Source organism: Euleptes europaea, chromosome 16 (genome assembly GCF_029931775.1).
Source record: "Euleptes europaea isolate rEulEur1 chromosome 16, rEulEur1.hap1, whole genome shotgun sequence".
NCBI classification, from domain to species: Eukaryota; Metazoa; Chordata; class Lepidosauria; order Squamata; family Sphaerodactylidae; genus Euleptes; species Euleptes europaea.
Window position 1 is genome coordinate 28021639 of NC_079327.1, and position 9674 is coordinate 28031312.

A 9674-nucleotide genomic window follows, 5' to 3' on the forward strand; every position below is an offset into this window, starting at 1 on the left:
AGAGCAGCCAGAAGACCAGGAAGTTGTAGAGGGGCTCAGCAGTTGCAAGAACATTCTGGAAAGCCTCCGCCTGCTTGATCCCTAAATTAAACTACATTTGAATTTGCCTACCCTCCAGGTAACTCAGAAATGCTCTGAGGTAAACAAATCATTCACCAAATTACAGCTACTTCTTTAGTTTGTATATATAAATGGGTCATTCTGGGGGAACTAGGCATCCCCCCAAGGACGCTGAATGCGCTAGTTTCAGGTCTCCATTTATGATCTTTGATTCTCCCTGCTTATTAAAAATCTCTGGCAAGATTGACACTTGAGAATTTAAACAGCGATCACACCTCACAATTAAAGTGAAGTAGGGTTGTTAACTTTGAACGACTTGATTAAGATGTAAATAAATTTAGATCTTGCAAAATATCAAGTATTTCAGACCCTCCAAGAGGCAGTTTTGTAAGGTAAATTGCAAATTAACCAAAGCTAGCACTCATTGCTAGAATGGAGCATCTTTAATGTTTTCTGTATTGCATTTGGAAATATGAAATATTTCTTATTACAGTAATACAAAAATTGCTTTACAAATCAAAGAAGCTCATAGTCCATCGGTAATTTGGAAGGGAAGCCCCAACTTCAAAAAGAGTAATTCCCTGCAGTGGTTATTGGTATAAAGGAAAACAAGGCATTTTTAACTAATCATACTTTACCTTGTTGGGGTTTGGGGTGGGGTAGAGGCACACACTTGAAATTACAGCAGAGATGACAGACAGTATCATTTTTCTGTTTCACAGAACTCAGTACCCAAACCATACTTCAGTGATGCTGATAAAATGCAGTCCCCTACCGGGCAGCACATATTTACATTGTTATTGAGGTTGCTGCATAATGTGGTGGAGAGACAGTCACCGGCACCTACTTGATAATCCCAGGAACTCCACTGATGACAAAAGCAAGCTAGACTTGTCTTGGGGACCTGAGCAAGTCATTCTTACCCAGACTTACATGATACAGAGATATCTGTGATTTGTGATACAGAAGAAAATATTGATTTAGTATTATGTTGTGCCTGGAGTGGAGACCAGCCCATGGGGGAAGGCAAAGCAGACGACACAGACATACTGTGCTGGGAGGATTCAGGCCACAACATTATTGATTACAGGTTCCTCAGGGTATTGGAGCGGTGTAGATCCAAAGTAGGTGCAGTTGACAGCCCAACAGTTATCTTTTAAATAATTTTATCTTTTTAATCAATGTTAATCCCTTTGTAGATCTACTTTGCAGGTCAATAACCATAATAAATTGAATTGATTGATTGATTGACAGACCAATAGCTGTCAGCGCCTTCCCCAACCCACCTGCTGGGATAACCAAGGACAGAGGGCTGGAAGCAGCAGAAACTACTATTCTTGACATCGCCATATTCTTGACATTGGTCTCCTGGAGGCGTGGCCAATGTGTCAGTCCTGAAGTTAGCTGTACTGTGCTGCGCCCCCCCCCCCGAGCCCTTTAAGGGGACTTTCCTTTTGGTCATGCAGGGAGCCCACCCTGCACTATGTTCCCCAGCCAATGCCTAAACGCCACAGGAGGCAAGCAACTTAGCTTGCCTAGCTCCACTGCCCAACCAAAGGAACCTGCAATTTGTGCATCACTCCAGCTCTGAGACAACCAAGCCACATATTGTTGCCCTCTGCAGAGAGACGCATGCCATCTGGTCTGTAAAGACTACCTTTTGTGAGAAATTATTGGGTGCTCAATCACCCCCCCACCACCACGAGCTAAAACAAAGGCCGAGTGCCTTGTTAACTTTCTCTGTGCACAACTGATTCTCTTGGGGATCGCCAAATGATCTTGATATCTGGGAATCAGTGCAGGCGTTGCTACAGGTCCACTGGGGCCACACACCATAGGGAGACACCCAACCATCTACCGTCGGCCCAGCCACACAATGTCTAATTACTGAGCTGGGATCCCCCATCCAGACCACATTGCGTGAGGCTTCCCCTAGTGCATGACGCTGTGCCCGCAAATCCACACAGCCTTCCTTCTAGCTGCTGGATCTAGAGAAACAAAAGTCAGAAATAGGCCACCATGTGCGGCGGCACATAGGATTTAAATTCAGAAGGCCACCAGCTGCCCAGTGTTTTTATCAGAGATGGACAAGCTCCAGGATCCCGCTGTGGAAGGAACCCAATGTGGAAGGAACGAGTCCTGAAGTCCAATGGTGGAAGACCGATTGAGGACAGAACTGTCTGTATTAGTAAGGGGCAATGCCTGTATGGGCGGACTTTCATAGAATCATAGAGTTGGAAGGGACCACCAGGGTCATCAAGTCCAACTTTAAGAAATGCCCATGTCTCTCTCACTGGGCCTGGACCTGTTGATGGTGCAGGCCGGTACAGATGTAACTGGCTCCCTGTCCCATCTGGTTGTCTTTAGACTTAAGAATCCAGAGGACCAGCCTGCCTGCTGTGTATTGCACATCATCATATGACAAGAGAGAATTCCAGAGTGGCACACTATCTTCAGCCAGTTCCTTTTCAACCCAAGCCGCAGACCAGAGAGAAACCTGGGCTTCAGATTCCCCTTTCCCATAATGGGCCTACAGTAAAGCTGAATCCATTTGCCAGGAGTCATTCTTGCTTCCACCCAGGACAAATGATTGCTCCATCCCATGGCTGGGAGCCCGTCTAAAATTTTTTACGTAGCATCCCTCCCACCACCACACACACTTTTTGATGAAGTTCCATTTTAAACAAATAAATCGAACTGGAGACCAAAAAGCATTTTGTAAATTAAAACATATATTGATAATAAAACTGAGAGCTCTTTTAAGGCCATGGGGAAAAAATGCACAACAGGCTAATCCTCATTCTATCAGACCTCGTCGCATCTGAGCAGCAGCACCACACAATAGGTAGGCTGCTGAATTCACACCACAGATTTGCAGAGCTTATTTAGGTCATTGTTTACCAATCAGTTGCCACATCATCTCACCAGCTACTTTTGGACTCCCATGCCACCCAAATTTACAATATACGAGAACTCCCAACATCTGAGTGTATTAAGCCGCTCATATGTCAACTAGTTCACGGTACGTTACTAAGGTTCTCAGTCAATCTATTATGTGTGTTGAGCACATTGTAATTCTTAGATTAAGTAGCTGGGAAACCATGATAATTAGAAAGCATTAAATGTGTGACATTTCAAGGTTAAGCATCTTTATACTTCTGAACAAGCACGGTTGTGAAACAACACAATAACCCCTGTCTTCCCTTGCTGAGAAGTCAGTCTTTAAAAAATAAAAATGATACTTCTGTCCTTCCCTTCTTTGCTCCTATTTCTTAGAGGAAAATATGATGGAGAATATTTGGCCATGGCCAATGTTATATTTGGATCTCTATCCATCAGCAAAAAGGGGACTATTTTGTCTCTTGTTATGGGGGCAGGAATTCTCGCCAATATGGGGGTAACCCATTTATCTTGGTGGTGTTTAAAGAGGGGGCATTCCATCATCTTATGAGATGTATCAATTTTAAAAATGATACTGAAAGATTTTTGGACAAACTTATTGGAGTCAAGGAGCCCTCCGCTGATAACGCTATAGCATAGGTATTTCACAGTGACAGTCTAACAGCTTAGATAGAGGAGGCAAGATGTCTAAGAATAAGCATACTGACATCTAGTGGAGCAATAAAAGCAAGGTAACATTCGAAGCGCAGCACTAGAACGGACGGCCCACGTCTAGCCTAATCTCATAAGACCCCTCAGAAGCTAAGCAGGTTTGGCCCTGGTTAGTACTTTGATGGGACACCACCAAGGAATTCCAGGGTTGCTATGCAGAGGCAGGCAATGGCAAAACACCTCTGAAAGTCTCTTGCCTTGAAAGCCCTACGGGGTTGCCATAAGTGGGCTGTGACTTGATGCCACTTTCCACCACCATAACTAGTGTAGTTCTCAAATTTCTGGCTAGGCAGAATTTTTACTTTTGCAGAACACAGCTATTGTTTTGAAGCATTGACTAATATTGTTCTCTGCTAGCTACCTGGCAACTCACCCAGAAGGCTCCCACAAACCACCGTTGCAGTTGCTTTCAAACTAATCAGGCTCAGCCTATATCAAAGGGCCTCTTCTGCCTTTTATCTCTAGTATTACCCGATAAAAAAGGAGGGCAAGGCTCTCACAGTTGGCTCTTAACAGTTGGCTAAAACAAGGAAGTTTAGAACAAGACACAGCCTTCCATGCAAAGGTGAGAAAATGTGTAGTTGCTGAAATCATACTTCCACAACATAGCTTTTTAACAGAAAGAAAGAAAGAAAGAAAGAAAGAAAGAAAGAAAGAAAGAAAGAAAGAAAGAAAGAAAGAAAGAAAGAAAGAAAGAAAGAAAGAAAGAAAATGGCAGTGTTCCTTATGTGACCTACCTAAGGTTAGGATATAACTCAATTTTTGAAGACCAAATAACGATTGATTTCTAACCAGCAAGTTGGAACTCACTGAGCGCTCAGACAATGGGCACAAATCCACCAGATGTAAAGAAGAAGAAAGAGCCTTGGCTACTTACCGTGAAGGCTTCTTCTGCTCAGAGGGACGAAGGGCATCTTTATGATGGGTGTTTCCTTTTTCCTCTTAGCTCGGGAGGCAGGATTTAATATTTAAATTTTTTCCTGGCTTCTGGGGTAAACGCCCTCTATTGCCAGTTCTAAACTTTCCAAGCCTTAGAAGATTAGTAGGGTAGAAAACTAAGAAATACGTTATACCTCATGAAATTGTCAATTAGAACTATACGAACTATGAACTTCAGCAATAACCATGAACTATAAATATAACGGAACCCTTGATGGACGTCTTGGGAGGGCAAGATGCCCTTCGTCCCTCTGAGCAGAAGAAGCCTTCACGGTAAGTAGCCAAGGCTCTTTCTCGGCTCAGAGGGACAAAGGGCATCTTTATGATGGGACATATAAGAGCAGTCCCCGCCCTGGGAGGGTTAGACGTCCTGTAATATGCTTTGCAGCACTCTTCGCCCGAAAGCGGCATCGGATGAAGAGTAGAGATTTAATTTGTAGTGTCTAACAAATGTAGACACAGACGACCAAGTGGCCGCCTTGCAAATTTCTTCTACAGAAGCCTGTCTATCAAAGGCTGTGGATGTGGCTGCACTACGGACCGAATGGGCCGTTACCCCTCCAGGAATGGGTAGTTTGCTTTCCTTATAGGCAGTCTTTATGCATAAGGAAATGGTGCGGCTAATTGATGCCCTTGACATGGGCATACCCTTCCTTGGTTGGGAGATATTGATAAATAGCGAATCAGATGTCCTGATGTTTTCTGTTTTGGTCATGTATATGTGAAGTGCCCTACGAGCGTCTAACAAGTGCCAAGTCTTCTCCAAAGGTGTTTTAGGGTTAGGACAAAATGAAGGAAGGATTATGTCTTGTTCCCTGTGAAACTTTGTATTACACTTGGGAATGAAGGAGTGGTCGTGTCGTAGAACTACCTTGTCCTTGTGAAAGGTGATGAGACCTGGACGTATCGAGAGGGCTCCTAGTTCAGAAACCCTGCGTGCTGTGGTTACCGCGGTTAGAAATAGGACTTTCATTCTTAACCACTTTAATCCAACCTGTGAAAGCGGTTCGAATGGAGGCTTTGTAAGTGCAGTGAGAACCGTGTGTAGGCTCCAAGTGGGAAACCTGTGTCTTGTAGGAGGTGATGTTATAGACAGACCCTTAAGAAATGATTTTATGTGAGGATGTCTGGTTATTCTGTAGCCCGCTACTCGTGGTACTATCGTAGCTAGGGAAGCTAGTTGTCTTTTCAAGGTGGCTGTGGCTAGTCCGATCCTGTGTCCTTCCTGTAAGAAGGAAAGGATGCCCAATGTTCGTGGTTTGAGTGGGTTGATGTTTTTGCGCCTGCACCATCTGGTGAATGCCTTCCATGTTGAGTTATAGATTCTCTGTGTTGAAGGTCTGCGTGCTGCCTGAATGGTCTTAATTATATCCTCTGTGTACCCTAATCTATGTAATCTGTCCCTTTCAATTCCCATACGGTCATTTTGTACCATCCTGGATCTGGATGATAAACTGGGCCCTGTATCAGGAGATCTGGTCTGACCGGTAGTCTCCAGATGTTGTTGTTCGACATCTGAATCAAGGTGGAAAACCATGGGCGCCTGGGCCAATACGGCGCTATGAACAGTACATATGCCTTCAGCGTCTTTATCCTCCTTAACACTCTTGGTATGAGTGGGAGAGGTGGGAATGCATATAGCATCCCCTTGGGCCAGGGTGCTGTCAGTGCATCCGTCCGTTCCGCTCCTAACTGTGTGTACCTGGAGTAGTAACGAGGGAGTTGATGGTTTGTAGTGTCTGCAAATAGATCCACTATTGGAGTTCCGAATCTTTGAGTGATGCAATGGAAGATGTCTGGATGGAGAGACCATTCTGCCTCGCTGATCGTCTCCCTGCTGAGCCAATCTGCCTGTATATTTGTGGCTCCTTTTATGTGTTCTGCTCGTAGTGATGCTAGATTGGCCTCCGCCCACCTGAGTATCGGAAGTATTTCCCTGTGTAGTGTTGATGATCTGGACCCCCCTTGTTTGTTCAGATGTGCCTTTGCGGCTACATTGTCTGTCCTGATCAGTATGTCTTTCCCTTGTATTTGTTGCTTGAAACTGTGTAAGGCCTTGTAAATTGCTCTGATCTCCAGAGCGTTTATATGGAGTTTCTGTTCCTGTGGGGACCACGTTCCTTGGGCTATGAGATTGTGAAGTGTTGCCCCCCATCCCGTTGTGCACGCATCTGTGTGTATTTGATCTGGGATTGGGTAAATAAACCGAAGACCGTTTGACAGGTTGCTCGGGTCTGACCACCATTGTAAACTGTTTTTGGCATCCCTGGTAAGTAGGATGTTGAAGTCTCTTTTCTTTTGTATGTCCTTTTGATACGGCCTGAGGAGCCGTTGTAGGGGTCTTGCATGTAACCTTGCCCATTGAATAGTGGGTATGCATGCTACCATGTGTCCCTGTAGTTTGGCAAGGCACATGAGTTTGGATGATCTGGCAACAAAGGTTTTTCTGGCTAGTGATGAAATTAGAGCGATTTTTTCTCTTGTGAGGAATAATTTGTTTTGTTGTGTGTCTATCTCTACGCCTAAGTGTGTCAGTCGTTGAGATGGAGTTAGCTTGCTCTTTTTGTAATTTATTAGGAATCCGTGTGATGATAGGTTTTCTATTACTAGTTTTGTGTGTTGTACGCTTTGCTGTCTTGAGTCTGCACAGATTAGTATGTCGTCTAGATAGGGGTGTATTCTGACACCCTGTTTGCGCAGTTCCGCCACTAGGGCTACTAGTACTTTGGTAAATACCCTTGGGGCAGATGTTAACCCGAAGGGAAGAGCCCTGAATTGGTAATGACTTCCTTGATAAAGAAATCTCAGGAAGCGGCGGTGCTGCGGATGTATGAGGATATGTAAGTATGCCTCTGTGAGGTCTATGGATGTAAGAAAATCCATAGGTTGTAATGCCTCTGTTACTGTTTTCAGTGTCTCCATTCGGAAACGTCTCAAAGGAATGAATCTGTTCAGAAACTTCAAATCTAGGATGGCTCTCCATCCTCCGTCTCTCTTGGGTACTGTGAAGAATACTGAATAGATTCCCGATGAGCGTTCCGATGGAGGTACTGTCTCTATAGCCTTGATATCCGTCAAGTGCTGTATAGCTTCTGATGTTCTCTGAAGCTTGTCTTTGTTCCTGGAGACAGGTGATGTTACTAGCCTGTTTGATGGGATGTGAGCAAATTCTATTTTGTATCCCTGAGTTATGATGTTCATGACCCACTGGTCTGGACGGGAGGACGACCATTGTGGTTGAAAATGATTTAGCCTTCCTCCCACAGGCTGTAGTGTGGCGTCACTGTTTTGTTTGGCGACTGGGTTTACTCCCTTTGTCGCCCTGATATGGGGTGAACTTTGAACCTCTGTTAAACCTTCCTCCTCTCCGAAAGGAGTTACGGTTCTGGTTCCATTGTCCACGTCGTTGGTCAGGTCTGAACTTTGGTAGTGTGTGGTATGAACGAAATGGAGTGAATGTCTGATTTTTGTATTCCTTTTGAAGAGTTTTTGGCAATGCCTTTTTCTTATCCTTAGTTTCAATTAAAATGGGGTCTAATTTGTCCCCGAATAACCTTTTTCCCTGATAAGGGAAACCCATTAAAACCGATTTTGATCGGTGGGTCGCTTGCCACGGGCGGAGCCAAAGCGCCCTCCTAGCCGCTGCTGTGGTAGCCATGGCTCTAGCTGCGTAAGTCATGGTGTCTAGTGTTGAGTCGGCCAGGAAGGAAACTGCCCTCAATAACCTAGACACACCTTCATTGGCCTGCTTTTCTTCCTGTGGGATGAGTTGAGTCAACTTTCTAGCCCAAATTATTGCAGCTCTAGACACCAATGCTGACGTCACTGAAGCCTTAATAGCTAGTGCAGATGCTTCATGTGACTTTTTGCATGCTAGTTCTGCCTTTCTGTCAGCAGGGTCCCTGATTAGAGTCTGATCTTCCGCAGTTACTAGGTCTGATGTATGAAGCGCAGTGACCGGAGTTTCCACCGGGGGGACTTTGAGTATGTCTGAGGTGCTTTGGTCTACATTGTAAAACTTTCTAGATGTAATAGGCCACTGTTTTGAAGTCATTGGTTTTTCCCATTCTGACTTCATGAGGGACAGAAAATAGTCTGGTACTGGTATCACCTTGTCAGGCGTATCATGCATGTGAAAGAACTCTTTTGATCCCTTTTTACTCTGAGAGTTCTGGGATTCAGAGTTCTCTGAAAGATCAAGTGCAGCTAGTGTCTTTGATAATAATAGAGGAAATTCCTCTGCACAAAATACCCTGGATTGCTTAGGTTGTTCAATCATATCTTCACCATCAGAACTGAACTCGCCTTCTTCCCTTTCACTGTCATTATCACATGAATATATAGACTGTTCACCTTCATCCCCTTGCATGGTCTGATGTACAGAGCCATCTTTAAGGGCCGCTTTGGTGGGCCATTTTCCTTCCCCATGTGCAGCCCCAGAAACATTGCCTGAAACAGATTGGTTTGGGAGGGGACCCATGTTATAATAGGCTTGGGCTTGCGCACCCTGAGTTGGGCAATTCTGTATAGGAATGGGTTGTACCGCTCTCAAACCTTCAGCGAAGGCGTCTTTAATAAGGGAAGAGAGCTCTGCTTTTAGGAAGGCTAGACCTTCGTTCTGTAGAGGGGGAAGGGAGATCCTACCGGTAGATGGTGTCTCCGCTGCCGTTTGTCGTCCTTGATTTTGAGGCGAGCCGCCTAAGGACGAACCGGCACAAGGCAAAGGCGAGCCGCCAGCCTCCTGTGCCCTTTCCCTGGTTAATTGCAGGGGTTGGGCGCCGGGTGCCAGAGCGGGCTCCTGCTCCGCTTCCCAAGCCTGAGAGCCCGAAGGCAATGGCGAGCCGCCATACTCCTGGCCGCGCACCCGGAATACTTTGGGGGAGGGAGCGGGAGAAGCCGCTGAACTCCTTGCGACGCCCGCTGCTGTAATCTTTCCTCCGCGCGCCGTTTCAATGAGGCGTTTAGCGCGCTTGGTGCTGGTCGAGACGACCTTTTTGCGCTTGCCGCTGCCGCCCCCTGCACCACTCTTTCTTTTTGTTTTTACCTTCAAGTCAATTTGCTGA